General features: G+C 36.2%; 1 long non-coding RNA gene across 1 annotated transcript in view; it reads right to left on the reverse strand.

Moving 5' to 3' along the window:
• Positions 1–19,383: 19,383 nt before the first annotated feature.
• The window catches only part of LOC126639975 (uncharacterized), a 194,482-nt gene continuing 190,711 nt past the window's right edge, over positions 19,384–23,154 (reverse strand). The window contains exon 2 of the long non-coding RNA XR_007628918.1: positions 19,384–21,952. This is a non-coding gene — a long non-coding RNA (uncharacterized LOC126639975). The remainder of the gene's footprint in view (positions 21,953–23,154) is intronic.

Raw genomic sequence — 23,154 nt, forward strand, 5'->3', positions numbered from 1 at the left:
TTTTCAAGAAAGATGTAAACATTGCAATATTCTGTTAAGGACATAAGTAAAAGATTGACAATTTTTTTTAATTAGGACACTTAAATGTGATAATAATTTTTCATAGGTGGAAAATTTAAAGTTACACAAAATTTGAGAGGAAACTGCAGAATTGGGATTGAAAAGTATCGTCAGAAAGGAGAAATGACAGTCAGGCAGGGCCTAAGAGTACAATATGTGAATTACTTCATGGTAAGTTAATAATTGCTCCATTTGATTCATTTGCAGAAGAAGCGAGAAGAGTGAGAAATCAGATCAGACACATTCGGCTACTGACTAAGATGGCAGGCTGTAGTAGACTGAGTGAAGACAATGTATTATATATGTTTTTCATGACAAACAGTTTATTCTAGATGCACTATGACACCATTACTGATATACACAACTGTTGCAATATGCTTTTGGTATATAAAAGTATGCAGAAGTTTTAATGGTTGTTTAAAGTGAACATGCTCCCAGAATGGCTCTGTAACTCTTTGTGTAAACCCTTCTTCTTCCCAAGATCCCTTACTTGTACCTTTGGAATGTCTAAGAGATAACTGGAAGCTCATCTATTGGTTGTTAACCCCTTATTGTCATTGGTTGGTTGTGAGACCTCCTGGACCCCCACTGGTCACATTGTAATCCCCCTAAAAGGTACTTAAGCAGTTACTCAGAACAATAAACTCTCTCTACCTGCTCACCCTGCCAGCTGCTGGTGTCCTGTGGTCTCTGCCAGAGCCATGAGATGCCACGTGGAAAGGGGGAGGGGGAGGGCACACTCCCCCCCAGAGCTAGGGGTAAAAGGAAAGGCCTCTTGCCTGGGGTCCCCCCTCCCTATCCACCTTCAACGTTCGTCACACAACCTCAGAGAACGTCAGCTATAATTTAGGATATGCTACGTATATGAAGGAATTCAATTGTATATACACAATTAATGTTCAAACCTGAGTTACTATTAAAAGCCAGATTTGTTTATCCCTTATGGTGTCAGGGTTGTTCTTATATCAGTCTTTACAGAAAGAGCTCGATACATACAGCATAAATCTACATTTTCTCTGTTTTTAATCTAATGAAAATATACATCTAGGAAATATGACTCAACCATATATAAGGACATAAAAAAGCAAAGTGTTATTAAATATGTATACTACTGACTTAATTATAGGAGTTAAGGGGAAACTTGAGAAAACTCGAATTTTTTGGTATGTTTTTCTTCTCCTTAATCTAATCAGACAACACTAAAAGCCCAAGAGGTATATAAACTTCAGTAACTAGTTATATTAAACCTGTGTTTACTTAGATGATTTGTATGAGATAAATAAATAATTACCCAAAGGACATTAAAAAATGGAATATATGAGACTGCATGTGAGCAAGCTAACACAAGGCAGAAAGCTTGACTGGTGCATATTTAATAAGAAGAATTCCCTGTACTTTTATATCCTCTTCCATTCTATAGAAGTCCTTATATCACCTTTATCACCATAGTAACTCAGCACTTTACAGTCTTCTCTTTCTAGCCATCATATTATTTTATCAGTTTAGTAAAGGATGAAGTGCTTCCCTGATCATCCACTGTTTGATACCCTGCTTTGTGGGCATCCTGCCAAGAAGTATTGTGAATAATGTAATAATTCAGCAATCTTCTAAAGAACAAAAAGTAATCGCTGGCTTACACTACCAAACTATCAATTTCTCATTGTATTTCATCATAATATTTAAAAATTAATTAATTAATCATGAGAGCTTAATATCTTTTAAACACTTGATAAAAATTTCTGTAGCCTTCTGAGTTGAAAGAATCAATTATTATGGTCATAAACCTTGTACAGGTTGAAGACTGGCTCTAAAGTGTCAAAACACAGCATTCAGAAGAGACAACATTATTTAGGTTTACTAGAGAGTATTTTTTCTATCTTCCACTATTATACTACCCCCAAAAGAAGGCAAGGTGCCAAGAAAGCAGGTTTTGTAGCCCCAGAGTGCTCTATTATTAAAATAGGAACAGTCATGACAGACTAGAAAGAATAAGAAGGTATTTTCATTTATATCCATATCTAACCCGTTGAGCTGTATTATTTGAAATTAGATAAATATGTAGATACTTAAATACATCAGTTAAAAGGAAATAAAATATGCAGTTAGTAAATTCCATATAAATAGGAATGGCGAAGATCATATCAGTGAGTAATTTAGACTAAAAAATTTAGGATATTTGTGTTTCACTTATTTTTTTTTCCCAAGATACCACCTTCATAACTTCTAAATATGCATTTGGCATACTTTTATTTATTCATACTAAAGAACTGTGCTGAGAGGCTTTGTCAAAAAACTTGAGTTTACCTGCATGTATGCAAATATTACTACTTTGAAACAAAGCTGACATTTCTAGTGTTTGATCCTTTAAGTGCAGACTGTCTTAGCTTTTCTCTAACATTGCAAAACATCCTTCTCATGTGTTAAAATACTTCAGTTTGATTCAGAGAAGCATTTTACTTTTTTATTTTGAATGTAAGTTTCCCAACTCCACATGATGTGTTTTTATTCTTAATGAAACTTACTCTTTTCTACAGTTTTCCTTAAGGTTACTCACAAAGCATCAGAAGGGCAAATTTTTTTTTTCAAGTATAAAGTGCTATTGGTACATCAACAGATACCTGGTCCCACTAAACCCTGCCATAGGAAACATTATTTAAATGAACATACTAGCTTTAATCCATTAAAATTATTGTCATGACTTGAGCAACTTCACTCCATTAACTTCAGTTGTGATCTTTGCTTTCTCAAAGGATTAAGGAAACATACAAATAAAAAAGTACAAAATTCATCCCATGGTTTATCATCCAAGAACTGCAGTAACCATACAGCTCACGAGAGTGACTATGTGTGACTCTCTGTGCTGATTAGCAAATGAGGTGGGACCAGATCCTTTGGTTAATGCGGCCTGACAGAGCTTCAGGATCTGATTTGTGGATTTTAAAACACAAGATGAGGAGTAACTGGAGCAAGTTAAGTTGTTCAAACTACACTTAAATACTCACTGTATATTTCCTGCAAATACAGAGTTAAAGACTCCTGGTCTAGATAGATGAACCTAACATTTACAGAAGCCTATTTATCCAGCACTGCAGGCTCACTGATTCTTTTTTTTGCCTTGCCTCAGAAGGCATTTATATGCTTTCTCCACTGTAGGGCCTTTTCCTAGTGAAGTTTTTCCATGAAGATTATGGATTTCCTTTTCCAAACTCCTCTGATTATTCTTTCCTTACTCACCTGATAGCTAAGCAAGATTAAGCACCAGTTAAGGAAAAGGAAGGTTCCAACACAAAATTCTTGTAGAAAATGATATTTATTTAACCTACAAAAAAGCTTATCTAGCTAAAGGACAGAAAGACAGAAGTAATTTAGAAATAATATTAGAATATAATACAGGTTTATATACCTGTAAACTTCCCTTTAATATATCCAGAGGTCTTTATTTATTAGTTAGTCCTGTGTTGGCCCTGTTTTGGCATTAGTTCCACAAGTCTGCTCTTGCTGCAGAAGTTCTGATTCTATTTTAGCACAATGGCAATACTTGGGATGGACACAAGTGTTAGAGAGCCAACAGGGATGAAACAACACTGGTTCCAGTTCTCCTGAGCCCCACAGGCTCACAACCCTTAACAAACCTCTCTAGAGCTTCTGCCCCAGTGCGGATGCTAAATGTGAATGCAGTATAGCCCTTCTGTTCCTGGCAGCAAATGAGAAAATTACCCTTTCAGACCATGATTGAACAATATAGAAACTAGAAAGTTACAGATATGTTGTCTTAAAAGAAAACTTTCCCAAGTAGTGCTAGAAGAGCTTCCTTTTTTTGTGTATGTTAATGTGAATTGCAATTATTTATAATTTCGTGCAGAATGCAGTTTTTAAAAATCCCAAGTCTTAGTTGCTTATTTCAGGAAGTGAGTCAGTTTGGCTCTGCTTTGATTATTTGGCAAGCTCATATCCCCTTGCTGTTACGTACATTTTAGTCTGCATGTCCATCACAGGAACTTGAATATGATTATGTTTGGCCCAGTAGGTTCATGTCTTTTAGAAATATAACATTACTTCACTTGAACAGTTATTAGGGCTGCAGAGATGTAACTACAATTGCTAAATGGGATAATGTAAAATGAATGAAGCAAGAGAACCCCTGGAGGCTTCTTGATGTTTACTCTTTCAAGTAATGCACTCTTCTAAGCCTGTCAGCTCATCACAACAGAGAATTATTTAGGGAACCGTGTGAACAGTATTGCTTCACAAGTCTTACAGCCACCCAGAATATAAAGTGTGCATTATACAATACAAGTCATAAATAGAGATTTCCCTGTTTTCTGCAAACCAGTCTCACTACGATGGCTTCTCTCATTACAGCAGTGCAAATACGAAAGCAAAGACGTAAAGTAGCAGCACACTGTTGTGCTTTATATGCTATTTACAAACTCTATTTACTGCTATAAATAAAGCTAACCTACTAGGCTCATTATCTCTTATATTCTTCTGAGGATAAACTAAGACTGTGACATTTCATTCTTACCCAGTATCTTCTAATAGGTCAGCTACAGCCATGCCATTTCTTAACGGTGCTACATCATTTAACTCTGAATAAATATATGCAAAAATAATTAGCTTTACAGTATTATAGGTGTATGAGACATATGTTACACCTTAAGGATCTGAAATTGTCATGACATCATTGAGATTGCATTCAGACAGAATTAGTTAAGCACCATTCTTTTGTGGAGTTTTTACACATATACTTGAAAGACACCTGTGCTATACTATTTATCACTAACAGAATAGGAATATATGTTTAAAGTGAAATATAATACATGTGATGCAACAGCAATAGAGCTAATCTTTTTTGTATTAAAAGGGCTAATAGTTCTTCCAAAGTAGAGGAAGATCGAGAACTCTTTTAACCACTCCAAGGTTGGGTGGAACAAGGAGCAGCCATATCATCTCTGCCCTGGGCAGGGAAAACTTCTTGATGTGCAGTAGTTGGAGAAGGCAATAGGGGCTGATGGATCATTCTGTGACCTTCAAGGGTGTAATGATATGACAGAACAGCTATGCATGTGCCATGGCATAGTAAACTAAGCCGATAACATTTATCAGAATACACAGTGGCAGCAGTGTGTGGACTAGGGGGAAGCAGAACTTCTTTTAATGGTTACCACCATACACTCCTAAAAATTGTCTGCTTCCAGTCACAGCTATCAGCACTGAACATTAGCATGTAGAATTTGGGCAACAAATAAATTCCTATCAACAGCCTTGTTGATATATGTTAAAACTGGTGCACTGTGAATAGGAACTGGGAAGAACTGTGGCTTAAGTAGATGAAAGTAATAAAATCCTTTTATTTTTAAAAGTATTCTAAGTCTTTACCTAGCACCACTGAGGACCTAATAAAATATTGTAACAGGTTGCTTAGAGAGGTTATGTAGTCTCCATCCTTGGAGATTTTCGATACTTATCTGGACATTCTTGAGCAGCTCCAATTGCTGATGTTGCTCTAAGGAAATTAGCCTGCATGGTCTTATGAGTTCCCCTCCAACATAAATGGTTCAGTGGTCTTATGATCTTTGGGGTCACACAGGCTGCCCTGTAAGCCTATCTTTTATATTTGGCACCAATTATAGATGGAAATAATCCAATCCCTCTCTCTTCTGCTGGATCAGACAAGGGATAATGAGAGGTTCAGGTGATAGATTTTTGCTGAAAGATGGAAATCCAGGCAGAGTTGTTGTCTCCTGAAGTCTTGCAATGTAAGTTTTATCTTTGAAAATAAATTAACAGATTTCAGAATTATTTCATGTTCAAAGTAATGAATCTCGCTGTAGAGTCTTAGAGCTCTGTTTCAAGAATATAATTGCTTCTATTTTCTCCTAAATTGTGTCATGGAAGGGACAAAATATAGCATAACTAGTTTTTCTCTCTTCTGTGAACACTCCAACATGCTTATTTTGAAACAACTGGATTCAGAGACTTCGATGTCACTGTCACTGTGGCAAAATGTACAATCACTATTTCCTTAGCCTTGTTTGATTGCTGTTGCTGTAATTTTTTTCCTTTCACTTATATCTTATTCCACTGATGTGTTTGAGTGTTATGTACACTGTCAGTGTACTTCCACGCTCTGGTGACAAAGCTCCATTGTGAAGCAGTCAGTTTGCTAATCTATCTTTAGCATTGCTGTGGTTATTTATTATTTATTCCCATCTCATCACCCCATTAGAGGCAATAAATGTATAAAATTCCAGAGCCTGGGGTGTTCCTCGACTGTCCTCAAAGTCAACACAGTCGAATACATATCCAGGTGAATGATGAAATATTAAAATAAATTGCAACAAGCATCCATAGAAAATGCTACCTCAGTCTTCATTCTTGTATTCAGAGAGAGAAGGCATCCCCTGATGAAAAAGCTTCTTAGCATCTAGCTTTGTCACTGTTGACATGTTCTGGGGGAATGAGGATATTTCAATGCAAATGTGTGGAGGAAACCACAATCTAAACATTTCAATCTTCCTACCTCAGAAGAAAACTGGAAAATTCTGATTACAAGCCTGCTTTCCCATGGAGAGAAATACATGCTTCCTTCATATATGGAATTATTCCCCACTCCCCTTTTGTTTCCTAGCTTGGACGAAAGGGACTCGTGTCTTCTCTCTTTGTGTACTTTACTTTTCCAGGTCTATTATACATTTCGTAACTCTTGTGTATCTAAGATTAAATTTTATCATGTCTTAATATATAATATATTAATCTCACAATGACTCTGTGAAGTAAGAAATTACTATAATTGCTTTTTATTAACAGGAAACTTGGGCACCAATCCTACTAAATAAAAAAGGTGCCTGGAGTGGGAGTTGGATATACAAGCAAATGAGGGGACATCAACATCTCTTCTTTCACAGAAGATCTTAGTCATCAAGTACTAGATTATTTCATGGGGATATGAGTGAAAACAGGAGGTACAATCCACACCTTCTCTAGAAGCTGTGAAACTACTTAGAAAATAATGTCACTAGATCATGAAAAGCACAACTAAGTGCTCCATGCTTAATAAGCTCAGGCCTCTCACTTCAGTGCAGATTTGTCTTATGAGGTGGACAGCTCCATTAGATGTGGCATTTTTAATATGCGAGACATTGGTTTCTCCTCCTTTGCAGATTCCTGTGGCTCCTTTCAGCTTCCTCTGGCTCCTGTTGCCCATAAATAATGTGATGGTACTACCTTATCCTTTGTTCCTCTTCTAGCTCAATGTCTGGAGCACCAGGCATTAGAATATGACAGCAGACATGTTGGAATATATAATAATACACTCTGCAGACTGTAGAGTCTGTATCTGTTCTTGTCCTCTAAGCATTGTCCCCTGACACTTCAGTCTCTTATTATATGATTCCAAGGAAAAGCAAAACCACAAAACTGAAAACAAACACCAAACAAGCAAAACAAAACAAAACAAAACAAAACAATATATGGAATGAGTAACATTAGGGTATTCATAATGAAACATCTATTTAACTTGGACACAAAATGAAAGTTTGGATTATCTAGAATATTTGAAGCTTATTTAAGAGATTGCATGCTGTTGTTTAAAGATTTAGAAGGGTCCTTGTGTAAATACACTATACCAGTACAGTGCACAGGACGTGAATGACAATCCACTGGTTCCCAGATTGCATAACAGCTGCTTTTATCTTCTGATAGAAGAACAGAAATTGCAAGGAAACATTCAAAAACATAATGTATCATACCAAGCCAAATTTTGCACATTAGGACACAGTTAAATCCAAGCAAGCAAAACCATCAAAACATCTCTGGCACCACCTACAGAAGTAATTCAGTATTAGCTTTAAAAGTTTTCTGTTGAGGAAAAAAAATGATTTAAAAAAAAAAGAATAAAGACGGGAAGATGAAGATGAGTGAAAACTAAACTAATAAATAGATAATTTCAAGAACTAGAATTATGTGGATGCTCAGCCCCCTACTAATAAAGTGTTGCTTAGTAGTAGCTGCTATGCTTTCCATGCAACATTTTCAAACTCCAAAGTGTGCTTACATGCTTGTGAATGGTCTCCATGAAATGATTAAGTGACAAGATACAATCTGTAATGTGTGGAAGTCAGTCTTTACTATGAAGGATTTCCTTTCTAGTGCTGGAAGTCTATGTATATAGATTAATCACGTTTTCACAGCTGGATTTTGAATAGAGCCTCATTAAACTGGTATAAATATACACCGTATTGTTGTGTCTTTTTTTTTTTTCTATCTGCATCAAGATCACTTTGGTATGGAAGAATGCTGTTTCATTATATCCACTCCAGCTGTGCTCTTCTTCCAAAGTTCTAGCGCTTGCCAAATGTAAAACTTAGCACTTGCTCACAACAGCAGGTTAAATAAAGTTTGATTGAATAAAAGAGAGAACAGAGTAGATAAGGGAGGGGATAAAATGAACTTTATAATGAAGACAAAATTTTGGTTACAAATATTCTTCACTTCTTTGCTATTCACCAAGGGTGTTGTGGTTATTACCATAAACAAAATAGACACTTCTGAGTCTCATACAAATGAAAGTAAAAAAAATAAATGTTGATCCAAATGACAGATAGCAGCAGCAAATCCCATATAACATACGGCTGTGTTAAAAGGTACAGAAGCAGCAGGCTTTATGGTTGATATTGTGCTCAGCCCTCTATGAGAAAGTATTTCACAATAAGTGAGCTGAAAAACTCATCTAGGGCTTGTGCTTCAGTATGGGCATAAATCTGAGTGAAAAAAAAACATTAGTGATGTTAAAGGCAAAATATCCCTTTGATCTCATCAGGGTCAGATTTCATTTGTGGATTCCTTGCAGGTAAAGCAGGTATTCTGACGTCTTCCAAACACAGGGCCGTGTCACAGCTGTGAAAGTAGGAATCAGTGTAGACCCATAGGGATCTACAGTCCCAAAGGACCCAGTCACTGGGATGGATGCCCCAGAGGCAGCCAGGGCACAACTGGCAGACAAACACCTGACTGGTGGGTCTGCTTTACCCTTAGAACTGTTTATACTTAGCTATAACAAATTTAGATGCTAAGCTAAATACTTAGCATCTCTGTGTCAAGTTCTGCACCTCACTGGGCACTTGATGAGAAGAAACAAGGTGTGAATATATTCATGGAGTATCTCAACCAAAATACCTGTTTTTGAGATGCTTTATAATTTGCAAGCTAGCACTTTTATCCTAAAAGTTACTGTGTAGTCTCCAGGTAGGTATAAGATTCAACAGTATTGCTGCCTATATTCATATTGCAATTTTTATGGGTATATAAAGTGCCTATAAACTTTCTTTATTGATGCTCTTTATTGAAAGTAACTCCCTGATGAAATAATTTCAGTTGGTTGCACTGATGTAGCTTACAGGGAAATTAGACTTGAGATTGATTTTACATCACTACATTTCCTCAAAGATTTTTCTTTCTTACCTTGAACAAATTGTATATTACCATTACATTTTGAAGTGAATGAGTAATTAATAAACTGAAGATTGTTATGATCCCATTAAAATAAGTCTATTCCTGTAATAAGAGCAATGATTCACTGTTCACAAGTGAGTTTAGGCCACTGACGTTAAACGCTAATTCTTCCACAAAACCAGAGCAAGAATGATGTTCTTTGTGAGCTGCAATATAAAATTCCAGTAAACAAACCATTGAAGCAGTGTAGGAGTCCCGCAAATATAAATAATTAGTGAGCCCAAGTCCCATATTGTCACAAAGGGCATTGGAGGGTATATAATCCCATCCTGAGAGGGGGGAAGTAAAGGAGAGCTTTAACTGATGGACTGCAGAGTGCTGTCCAGGAATCACCCAGTTTTGCGTGACGGAAACAAGGGTGGAAAAGGAAGGGGATGACAACCTCATTTGTCAGTGGGTTATTCCAGGTGCAGCATGTAATATTTTTATTAAAAGCAACATGGTTTTGTTCGTCCGTGAACAGTTAAGTATCAGTGACATTATCTCCTGCTGCTACCAAAAAAAAAAAAAAAACCAAAACAAAGAACCTCCAAAAAAATCTGTGAAATGACTATAACTGGAAAAAGATTATGGAAAAAACAATCTCTCATCTATTTTCAGTTAATTTCCTTTGTACATTTGATAGCACTTTTGGTATTGTCATTTTCACTTTCTCTAAATTAGTAAGTTTTTTCTCTTCTCCAGGAAAAAGAATTTAGGTCGATCGGGCTCTAGTTACTTTTATCTAATTTCTTTTAATTGAACATATTTAACACTCATGGCAAACTCACTAACAGATTACAGCTAAGAACAGGGAGGAAGAGCTGTATCTATTGTTTCTTATATAGGGAGTACAAGATAGGTATCCTATTTTATTTGCCTAATCTACTCTACTTTATTATTTCTATAGCAACTATTAGTACTTATTCTGGATATATCCAGTGTATGTAAAGTCAAAATTAAAGGTTGTTGCTGTAACTGTAATTTCTTTCATAATAAGTTTCTTTATAGAATAAGCCCATTTTGCATACTCTGGGTGGGTTTAATTCAATTAACTTGAGATGTCAATTAATATGGGCCACATAGGTTTTGTTATTGCAACAGTTTAATAATGCTTTCCCTTGAGTGAGAAGATGATTTTAAATTGATCACTTAGCAGTTAAGAGGTCTGTGAGCTACAACTCTGCTTCCTGCCTTCTGTGGACTAGGTGTTTTTTGGGATGCTATGGAAAATAATTTTCATATAACTGTTTTCCTCTGAATTCGTGGATTTGTTGTAAATGTCACTAGTAAGAGGGAAGTGTTCTTATATTCTTGACTGAGTAGTTTCTTGGCAGACTTCTTAGCAACCCTGCATACTCTCAGTGACAGTGTTGATTTTCAGTCTTCCTATGAGATCGGGTAGGGATGGAAAGAATTGTTTTCTTTTTCCCTTTTCTATTGTTTGGAAGCATATGTTTCCAACACTGCTGATGTCATATTGGCAATGAATATTATACTTTTGTTTTAGGAGGCAGATGCACTTCAGAAACTTTTTCACTTACTCATATAGTGAGATTATGTTGTGTTTTTTCCTATTTTTTGCTTTGGAAACCTTATAGTATAGTATGGTCCTCTAACAAAACATCCCAATCAGATCACAAATTCTCTCAATGGGTTTGAAGAACAAGCAATGAGAACTTTGTATGATGCCACAATCTGTGAGTGTGATGACTCATGCTCCAGCAAAGAAGCTGTATGATTTTAGTAACAATATCCAAGTGGAGTATTCCACTGAACTCATGCCACTGACTCACTGTTGGATTAGATCTGGCACACAACAGCTCCAGTGAAAGAGAGGCAGCCTTCAAGGATAGATTGCAAGTCTCTTCTTACGACAGACCTTCAGAAATCTCTAGAAGGTAGCTGATCCTTTCTTGCAGTTCCCACAGTCATTTATACCTCATTTTTCACTGCACTGATATTTGCTAGATCTTCCAAAATATGTCAATATGTGTCAATATCTTTCTTAGGCGCACAAATTTAAGCTAACCCTTGTGGTCAGCATTAGAAAGAGTTATGGTTTTCAGAAGTTATTTGTGGCTTACATATTTCTCTGGACTCTAAATTCACACATATGCATGTATGTAATCAAATATAAATACGTTACAATGTATTTTGGATTTCAAAAACAGTGGAATATTGTAAGTCTGAATCTTGAAGCTGAAAACTAGTAACATTTCAAACTGACAGTTTTAAAGGGATATTTTAATCTTTTTTTTATCATGAAGTTTGAAAAATTATATTGCTTTGTGTAGAGTAGACAGTATATGTTAAATTAGTCTCACATAGCATATTGTTAATAAAAATAGAGTAATCAAAGCACTCACAGCCTCTTAAGAGTGAAATGGTATCCTGTCACAAATTAGCAGACTCTGGAAACACATTTTATATCAGAAACTAAAGTAATGAAATGTCTTTTATAATGATGAATAGATATTACATGTTCGAAGAAGTCATCTGGTAAAACTTGCCATAACAGCATCACTGTCTAGGAAGGCTAAGATTTTAGGCAATATTTTTTTGCTAAGCCTAACCTAAAATGTATTGCAATTAAAGTGTGTTCTAAGTCTTAAGGGGAAAAACAGCTCACTGACTTCCTCTCATCAGCAACCTTTCATAAATCTGAAGAGATCTATGTCTTGTCTCAGAATTCTCTTTCTTCCACTCAGCAACTACTCCATATCTTTCATGAAGAGCAGATCTTCAAACTTGCACACCACTTCAACTGAGTTTTGAAGAGAAGGGAAGATTATATGTCATGTAGACTATGACCCTCTTCATATGCTACAGGTTGTTCACCTGTAGCTCTGGAGCACAATAACACTGTGTTAAAATTCTTTGCATTGGCCATTATAATCGTGAAATATTTCATTTCTAAAACAGACAGCTTTTCATTTCTCCATTCTCTGCTACTGAAGTAGATTGCTGGAATGATTCTTCTGTTTTACTTTGTTAAATATCATAGTTATTTAAGACTATTTTTTCCAGTTTGTCAAGATTATTTTGAATTCTGTTAGTCTTTCACCATATGTGCAGTCCTTCACTTATTGAAAATCATTGTCTGCAGTTTTCTTGCCACTTATTTGCAAGTTTTCCAATGCTCTGATTTACTAATACTGTTTCTTACAACTGTAAAGTGAATGTGACAAAATGATCCTGCTTCTGCTGAATCCTAAGCAATTGATTAAGTCTGAACTACAAAGTTAAAGTATTCACAAAAAAAAAACCCCACTCATAAAATACTTATATATTCTTCATCAATCCAGAATACATACACTCCTGGACACAGAAGGCAACACAATTTTTCTTTGAGTAATATGTAAGTAGCATCAAAATAGTCTAGATGATTGCATGAATAACTGATTTTTAATTTTGGCTAAATATTCTTTTTTCTTATAGCAAAAATAAAGAAACTTTTTTTTTTCCAATCAAATAAAATGTCTGCTAGAATGATCCAGAAATTGGATCATTTAATTTGGGAATTTATTTTGTTTAATATTTTTGTGTTTGTTTGGTTTTCCTTTCATTCAAAAATGAACAGTGAGAAAATGTATAATTGAAATACTTGTTTTAATTAATAATTTTTTTCCCAGGTTTTTTTTGTCCAGTTTTCTTTTTCATTACCTTTTGAAATCATTACAGTTTGAAACTGCATTACTTAAAAAAAACAAACTTACAATGAGAGGGTTAAACACTGAAATAAGATCACCAAAAAGATTGTGAAATCTCCAACCTTAGAGACTTTCAAAACGCAGCTAGACAAAGTCCAGCACAGATGGATCTAATTTTCATCTAACCCTGCTTTGAGTAGCAGGTTGAACTTATATGGCACACAGTAATTTTATCTAAATTTAAGACAAGACATGCATATTAAAGATGAAAAAAAGCAATAATTTGTCTACTTCGTATATGTCAGTATCTATAGTTGCAAAATTAATAAGCTAGTATTTTTGTGCCTGGTGTGCTTGTTAAGCACACAAATAGGTATGTTTATTAGCTGAAGGCAGGATGGGTACATTTCTTGAATATCTTGCACACTGAAACAGCATTTCTGGGGCAGGGGCTGATGTTCCCTGGGGCAGACAAAGAGCTCCGGACTATGAGTGGGATGAGGGGAAGCCATGGCAGGGGCACAGTCTTGTCACAGCATTTCTTCTACCAAAGTGTCCTGACATGCAGTTATTTTTTAATGGTTTCAGAAACTGCTATCCTCAGCTCACATAGTATGATAGATGTTGCCACTAAGGTTTTATTCTTCTCTAAGACTTTATTCTTCAACTGCTCATCCTAGTAAATCTCTGTGTGCCATGGTGTGAAAATCTACACCAATTAAGGGTACAACTCTTTTGAAGTCACCTGAACCTTTTTTTATTATTATCCAAAGCTCTTTCCCTTTTTAGTGACTTCCACTGTTCACCCACTTGGCTGTGTCCAGCATGGGATTGACATTACATTCTTGGAACAACGTACTGGATTGTACATAAATTGTCTCACCCAAGTCAGTGTCCCTGGGGTTTCCTAGAACTGAAAATTTTCTGGTAAAGTTTTCCTTGTAGAAAACAGTTCAAATTCCTACCTTCCAAATGTCCTATTTGAGAGATGAGCAACAACCTATGGGAAAAATGTCAGTAAATTCACTTCTAACAAATACTTTGTGAGGAAGTGTCTGTGGAACAACCTGCTTTCAAACTCCAAAATTTCTTTGACACGTATTTCATAGTCTATCTGAGCCTAACTTTACTGAGTTAAACAGCTTTTCATTTGCTCAGGGACAGTGTCATGGTTAACTCATGATCAGCCAGATTTTCTGAAGTGATAAAACTTAGTATTAAAATTTACGAAGAAAAAAAGAGATCAACATGTAAACTATAAGCCAGAGTTTACAGCTATATCGACACTCAATAATTCCAGTCCACCAACATTTCACTTTTTTTTTTTCAAAGTGTATCAATATCTCCGGATAGGGGCTCTCTCAGTACACATTGTGGTCTCTCTGCTTTTCCAGCCTTGTTAGCCAGAAGTGACTATGGCATGGTATCCCCTGGACCTCAGTTGAGGTGATACTTCCACAGATTTAACACCTGCAAGAGTGATTTGATTACCTTCTAGTGACTCCAGTTTCTAGAGGAAATGATTTTGTTATGCACAGATTGCAACAGTATTAATGGTTCATTCATTTACTGTAATGGTAATGTCTGAATACAGTTTTCTTTAAAATTCCCATGCCTCCAGAACAACATCTCTGTCAGGATGGTCCCAGGTGCAAGTAGAATGTGTTTGCAACTTGCATGTATTGTTACATGCTCTAATTCTTCACATGAAGAGAGAGGTTGCCTGTGTTAGATCCTGTTTTCTATTTGGCACTGCTGATAATGCTGTGAATCAAATTAGCTTAAATTAGCCTAGTTTGCCTATACAGTTCATACTCGTCCCACTTGGCACATTTTGCTTTCACTCAATCAACATAATTAAAAACCTTCAGCTGATCCCCACTATACTGTGAGAATTGTTGAAACCTTATTGCACATTTTATAGCTCTAGTGAATGCAGTAAGTAGAAGTCTAGACCCACTAAAACCAGTGGAAACATTGCCACAAGGTCAATACGACCAGATTACATTCAATGAAACAGTTCTTTCCTTTATTTTGTGCATCCTCAGATCGCTATCTCTGCACAGTTATTTTGGGAAGATGAACAAGTTGCTCCACAGCAAGAGCAGAATTCTGAAAGTGCTCCCTAGATCCATCATGTTGCTGGGCTTAATTCTAGGTCCGGCTCCTGATCGTGTGCAAGGTTCAAGATATGTGCAAGGTTCCATCCAGGTTTCAATCAGGTGCTTGCCTTTTCAAGAAAATCTGGACAGCACTGAGAGAGGAGTCTGTTCTGGTGTCCATTTACTACAGCCAACATGAATACCAGCAAGTTTGAACTGATTAACTGATGGAAAATGCTCCATCCCCACCACAGTACAGCAAAGGTGCTACAGAAGCAGCCACCATGTACTCTCTGGCTAAGAAGGCAACAAGCCATTTTTCAGCAAGGATATTTCAATAAAATTCTGCGATTATTTCCATAATTTGCATAATTTCACTACTATCATCCAAAAATAATTCACAAGGAATTTGAGGTCAGCTTCAATAAAATAGAAAGAAGAAACTGTGATTGCAATTACATTGAGATATGTTGTTTGAATCAGCAAGATATGACATGACAACTCACCCTCAAAAAAATGAAATAGAATTGCTCAGGAAGAGACACAGATACATTGAATAAAAAACCCCCTGAACCAACAGAGGCAAAACTACAAGATTTCCCCACACACACACTCTTTTTAGTGATGTAAGAAGGGAATTTTTGCTTTTTTACAGGTTCACTATGAGTTTCAGATTCTAGCATCTTCTTTTTTCCTCCCAATAATATACTCTATATAGGAATAATTATTCTATATAAGAAATAATGGTGTGCTCAGTGCAATAGCAGTAGAGTAATAGCTTCTTCAATAGGCCAGGAGAAGAAGATTTCTAGAAGAGCAGAAAAAGTTTGACAGGGAAATAGTAAGAAAATTAAAACTTTTTATTTCATATTATCAGGAGCTAACAGGTAAAAATACAAAATCACACAGATAGGAAGCATTATAAAAGGCAATTACCTCTGCTGGTAATAAAACAGCTGTTGTCCAGCTATCTCCCTTGTGTGAAAGTGTGGGCTAGCCAGACCACATCAATGACTCTCAGCAGGGTTAAAGGAGCTGTGCAGATTCATTAACTCAGCGGAAGAAAAATCTGAACACTGAAAAAGAGATATATTAAGTGAAATATTCTTCTTTCTTTCTGTTGGGGGAGGGGGTGTCTTTTGAGCTGTTAGGAGTAATCCCTGTACTTAAGTCAGAAGAAATGTAAGAGTTCAAGTGAATTAAATTAATGTTATGTCTTCTTTAAAACAACAGAAAACAGGGTACTTGTTTATAAATGTAGACTGTAGTGTCTAATGGAATACACATACACATATCTTAATGTGTTTCTGGTAATGAGAAATCCAGACACTGGATAATTATGTCAAATCAGAATCTACCACAGACTCATTTTATCCTATTAGAAATCTTGATTTACAAACAATTCAAACATGTAATTTTAGTATTCATTCAGTGCTTCATTTCAGAAAGGCTCATTTGTTATTTTGGAGCAATTGTCCTACCTCCTATTTCTTCTTTAGCCCCAGGAACTTTAGAAATATGTAATGGCAAACTCAGGAAATCCAGTGCACACCTGACCAAAAACAATTTTACCCACTTTTACCCAAGCTGCAATCTGTTAGATAGGATGCAGTAATAAAAAATAAAAAACCAAACCAAACCAAACCAAAACCCCACAAAAACAAACAAAAAGAGAGAGAGAAGAAATTAAACATTTCACTGGTAGAATTGCAATGTTGTCTTGAATAATTAAAACAAAATGTCTTACAAGGCAAAGGTTTCCTACAACTGGCACAGACTTATTTGAATAATGCCCTGGAATAAAAAGGTTAAATGCACATCAGTGATATGTAATGAATATCATATAATACTGATCATGCTGCTTTTCCTGTCTCTCTCTAAAAGATTATGACATGTTGAAGTTATCAAAATGGATGTGTTTACATAAAACTGACAGTGATACATAGTAGAGATTAAAGCTCTCTGAAGATCATACAAAAATAGAAGAGAAGGTATACTTCACAGGTCCCAGTAGATTTTTTTTTGTGTGTGTGTGGGTTTTTTTTATTAAAAAAACAACAAAAAACAAAAAACAAACACACACACACACAAAAACCAAAACAAGACCATTGTAAACAAAATTTCTCCATGCAATGAAATTAAGTATGGCAAAGTGTTTCTCCAATAATAGTGCAAGTAAAATTAAATTAAATGAACATTGTTAACTCTATCAATTCTTAAAGAAGAAGCAGTTAGAAGTCAAGATCTAAAATGCATCTTTTAATTGTTTATTAAACTTTAACATTTACATACTCGATATGAAAATATCAAATGTGAGAGACATATATTTAATTAATCATGTAGGTTTAAACTTACAGTTGTAACTTACCCCCAGTGACTAACCAGGAATATAACTCAGATGAAGTGTTTTTTGCAGCCATGTCTAGCACCTTTTAAACATATGTTTTCAGTGACTTAGAATTCATTTAATTACATAGTGTAGTGTGTTTCCTTGCTCCAAGATAGATTTAAAGCTAACTCAGAAAAAAGAGTAAGTGACGCTTTTCCTCCCATGCTAATGGTCACCTGCAGCTGGGGAGTAACAGCTTTCTGGTAACTGCAAAAAGCAACTTCCTCACCTCTCTCTCTCTCTCTCTCTCTCTCTCTCTCTCCCTGAATAGAACCCGTACATCCTTAAACGTGGTATGAGGGGTTTTTGTGTCTAAAAGGTAATAATGCTTGCTAATCTTTCTGAGATATTTTTGAGGGTAATGGAAGAAAAATCACATCCAAGATCAAAGCTTTGGGATTTAATAAAGTTTGTGTCAAATAAAGAACAAGCAATTGTACAGAAATATTATTCAGGCAGCCCATCAGTCAGTTTTACAGCTATCTTAAGTAAGGATGAATGGCATATTGGCAGTACTGAGATATTTTAGTATCCTTTTCCTCCACCAGGCATCCAAACACTGTGTGTCCAACTTCTCCCAGCTAGCAGGAAGGGCAAGAGCAGTATCTCATAGGGCCTGAAGTCACCTCCTTCTATGCTGCACTGACTTGCACCCACATCCTGCAGCAGCGTCTTTCTCTCTCTGCCTCCGATGGCACTGTATTTAATAGTGTGGCTGCGACCCTCTCTGTCATCACATTTCAAATATTTATATTTCTAACATGACCATGTGAAACTTCAGTTAAATATTTTCTACAATTTTGTTATCTGATTCCTTTCAATTTTCAAAGAACAAATAAAACTGGTTATTGCTAGAAGTTGTAGTTAAGATGAAGGCTACTTCAGTTTTATTGTCAGAATTTTGGGGTGGAAGGAGATTGGGACACACACACACATGCACAAGAGAAATGCATATACAGAGAACAGATGGGGGAAATCTTATGCTTCATTGAGGCTGGTGCTCCCTTCACTACTTAAAGAATGTTCCTCCTGAGAACCACAGCTAAAGTCTGTTTCAGGTTTTGTCCTCAAACTGTAACAGAATTTTAGGTATAGTTTTGACCTAAAAGTTGTGAGTTGAATTGCCATAATTTTTATAATACAGGAAATGAAAACTTTCAAGGTAATGCTAATGGAGGTTTTCATATTAAAAATGAAAAAAAAAAGTATTCTTGTGTTGATTTTACAATTTTTGATGCATGCTATACAGCTTTACTTTCACACTTCTGGAAATAACAAAAGTTTGTGCAATTTTAAGAGCCAAATTATTGCACAAAATCCCAATTCAACTTTTCTTGTTTTCCAGAAAAATAATCCCGCTAATTTAAAGTATAATTTTGGTTGGGAAAAGCAGCTCAGAATTTGTCATAAACGTTATATACTTGTTCAAACCAATATTATAAACCTTTAAAATTCATTTTTCATAATACCTTCACTGTCAATGTCTTTTCTAGACTTTCAGGCAAAATTTCAGAGGTGAAACAATAACACAGCAATACATACAATGTTGATGGACATTCAGAAATGCCTGTGCATTAACACTTAATGTATGTTCTCATAGTAAAAAATTCAGGTATCAAGAATATTGAAACTGACCAGCAGTGGAGTTTTAATACTACAGAGGAAACAATGTGTTGGAACACGATGATATTGTCTCATATTTGGTATATTTTAAGGTTGAAGCTTTCTCATGTGTAAAAGTAATCAATCCCACATGCACTATAAATGTCAATTACTATATATGAAACTTAATGTAAATTTTCCCTCTTGAAACAGGAAAACAATATTGTGTAAACCTGGAGAAAGGCCACCATACAGTACTAAAATATTTTCAACAGTTAAGCAGGAAAAAGCTATCAACAAAAGCAAGAATAATGATCATTTAAGCTGTTACAAAAAAGATTAACAACAGTCCTTCCTTGCCATATGAATGTAGTTAAAAGTTATTTTTACTGTACATATTGACATTCATCACCTTACAATTTCCCATGTATATGAATAATTATAATCAGGCAAGAGAGTATTTAAAAAATTTATGCATATACCTAAGATTTTGCAGCACATTATTTTTTTCCCCTGATGTTGTACAGCAACATTTTCAAAAAATAATAGAGCTTTAACTATGAATTGTTGCTACTGTATCTTTTGACCTTGTTTAAAAGATTTCTTGTTTGTATTATGAATATTTAGGCTAATGCTACTAATTTTTAAGTATATTTTTCAGTGATTTCTATTTCCATTTCTTTAGTAATTGTAATAAAAAACTATTTCCAGTATGATACTTAATGAGTTAAGATTTATTCAAGTGTTCCTTAGAGCATTTCCAAAATATACATTCTTTATTTATATTCACAATAAAGACAAAATATAATAGAGAGCCTCATTCCAGAGTATTTTGATGCCCAGATTGTTCACCAAGGTTGGAGAGATCCAAGAGGCTTGACTGTAGGTACACCTTGTCCCATCAGGTGAGACTTTGAACCAGGTTTTCTCATTGTCTAATAATTGAGCTCTCTCTCTCGGGTTAAAGTGGCCCTTGACAGGAGATAGTACAGGCAGTGCAAGAAGATCTAAGAGGCAAGTGGAGGTAAGTGCACTCTACTGTGGCGAGGCTTAAGCTCATGTCTTATCCAGGTCAGGACTGTGAATCTAATTATATCACTTTCTAAATGAGTGTCCCCTTCTTTGAGCTGTGAGTTACCAGGAGGTTCCCTACACCTTGCTCTGTCTGGTCATCATGATCAGCAGTTTCAGCTTAGACTTGAGAAACCTTTAAGAACAAAACTGTTACTGAAAAACCTTGTTCTTAAAAAAAACAATCCAACCCAACCCCACCTCAAAAAACATCCAAAACATCAGTTCCAATCAATATACTTCATAAAAAAACCCCAAAAAATCTCACTCCAATTAGAAGGACAAAAAAGTAGATACATTATTCACTCACATTGATTGATTGAGGTAACGAGTAAGATTGGTATCCACCTATAGTTTTAAATAGGAACTAGATAGTCCAGTTTTCTGGAACATGGTATCAAGCTCACATTATTTATGCACTTTGCTCTCAGAGTTGACTGCCCAGAGAGGCAGTAGCCAAATCAAACCCCAACATTTGTAATGCCTCATGTGAGGAATTGACCATAATGATTTTAAGATAACTGAGAGAGAAGTCTGCAAACAAAAATAGATTGACCATGTGTACTGTAGTTGTGGTAAAAAAACACTAATAGAGTTAAGTATTATAATGATGTTGTTTTAATTTTTAATAGAGTAATTTTTAGTTATAGTTTGTTTATTTATAGTTGTACATTTATTGTAGAATTTAAGATTTCTTAAAATGTAATTCTCAAAGGCGAAGGGGGGAATTGTCGTGGTTTTGCCCAACAGCCCATCCCTGGGGCTGAGGATGGTTTTGTCCAGGTGATTTCCGGACAAAAAAACCAATCAAAAAGTTCAGTGACGCCTTTGCTAATTACATCTTTAAGAAAACGGAAGAGAAGGTTGGTGTGCGCAGTTGAAATTAGGAGCAGCAGCCATGTAGAAGGGTAGCGGGCCCGAGGAGGGCCAAGGCCCCCTCCTCCCCAGCTTGGGCCAGGGGGGGCAGGTGTAGTACTGAAGCCTCCCTTCTCTTCTGTAAAAGAGTGAAGAAAATAAAAAGGTTTAAAAAATGAACTGCTTGGACAGAAACCGCTGCAGAGAAATTCCAGCGAAGAGATAAAGGATTTTCAAGGTCAAAGCTGGCAGTCGCAGGAGAGAGAGGAAAGGTTCGAAGGGGGGAGAGCTGCTTTTTCTCCCTTTCGCTCTCCCTCCCTTCAGCAGAGTAAAGACTGAAAAATAAAATCCCTGCCACTTGTAAAAGTTTGTTAGAGTGAAGAGACTCCCCATGCGGCTCACAGAGGAGCTTGTGGATGCACCAGAGATTTGTGACTTTGACAGAAAAAGCCTTATGATGGAGCAGAAGCGGCTCAGGTGAGGCAGAGTCCTGTTAAAGACTTTGTGACCCTTGAAGGGGATGATGCTTATGCCGGAGCAAGGACGACTTGGATAAGCTTGGGATCTCAGTGAGAGATCCATACTGCTAGTGCTGAAGATTTGTGACCCTGAGGGAAACCCACGCTGGAGCAAGACGGCTCAGGTGGGATATTGGGATCCGAGTAAGGGATCCAGACTAGACCCATGCCGAGAAGTCAATCAAGGACTGTTCTCCCATGGGGAGGGACCTCCATAGGGAAACAGGGGTGAACTCTTAAACCATTATCCCCTGTAACCCTGTGGAAGAAGATCCATAGTAAGCAAGTGTCCCCTTGCAAACCTATGGAAGAAGACCCTTCAGGACCTGAGTAACCCCCAGCCTTCGGTTTTAACCCAGGAGGGGGGTAGGCCCAACCCTGAAGGTTGACACAGAGAAGGAGAAAGAGTTCCAGCTGCAACGAGAGTGCTGCAAAGTTACTGGAGAGAGAGAGAGCTGGAATTCCGAGAATGGAAAAGGACTGCTTCTCCTCCTTGGACTGATATAAAGGGGGGTGGGGGAGAAGTATCTTCTGTAAATACATAATACCTTTTACTTAAGTAGAATTTTTGTAGATATAATTCTTTAGTTTTAGCTTGTTAATAATAAATACTCATACTTTTTTTTCAATTCAGTCTCTTTTCGTCTGCATAAACCTTCTCTCAACTGATAGTAATTGTATGGGGAGTATAAAAGTAAATTGAGCCAGGGTAAAACCACGACAGGTCATTAAAAGCTTGGAAAATGCTAAAGATCTCCAATCAAATTAGCATTATCGCTACTAAAATTTTTATTGAGTTAAAAAAACTCAGTGAGTTTGGACTTGATCCGTGGCCTGCACTAGGTTGTCTTAGGCTATAGATATCCAGTGGGTTCAGTTCATCTTCCAAAAGGAAAATGTGGACCAGGGATTTTCTGCATTTCACAAAAGGTGATTGAATATGCTTCAAGATTAGACCCAAGAAGAACATACCATTGAATTTGCCCTTTAACAGAAGTGGCACTCATTGAAATGTTTACATTTCTATGTGAGAATAAATCTCGGGGAAAGAAAGTACATTAAAGACTAATTAACAGCACTGTTCTTATCAGGACATCCCACAGCAAAACTCACCAGGTGGTCTGTGGCAGAACTCTGGGACGTATAATTCTTTTTGTTCTTACATGCTTCACAAAGGAACTGCTATTGGCCACTGTCAGAGACACAGCACTGGAACGGATTTGTTCTGATCCAGTAGAGCCTTTATTTTATTTTATTCATTTGTCCTACCAGCTCTTAGTACAGGAATATCATATTCTGTCTTTATTAATCAATTATATTTGTGCTTTTGCAAAACCAAGAAACTTAACCTATATAGTGAAAAGACTAGCAGAATTTCAATGTTTAATTATGACAGTATTGTACAGTGCAAG

Source organism: Myiozetetes cayanensis, unplaced genomic scaffold (genome assembly GCF_022539395.1).
Source record: "Myiozetetes cayanensis isolate MyiCay16 unplaced genomic scaffold, myiCay2020 scf2-11, whole genome shotgun sequence".
Classification (NCBI taxonomy): domain Eukaryota; kingdom Metazoa; phylum Chordata; class Aves; order Passeriformes; family Tyrannidae; genus Myiozetetes; species Myiozetetes cayanensis.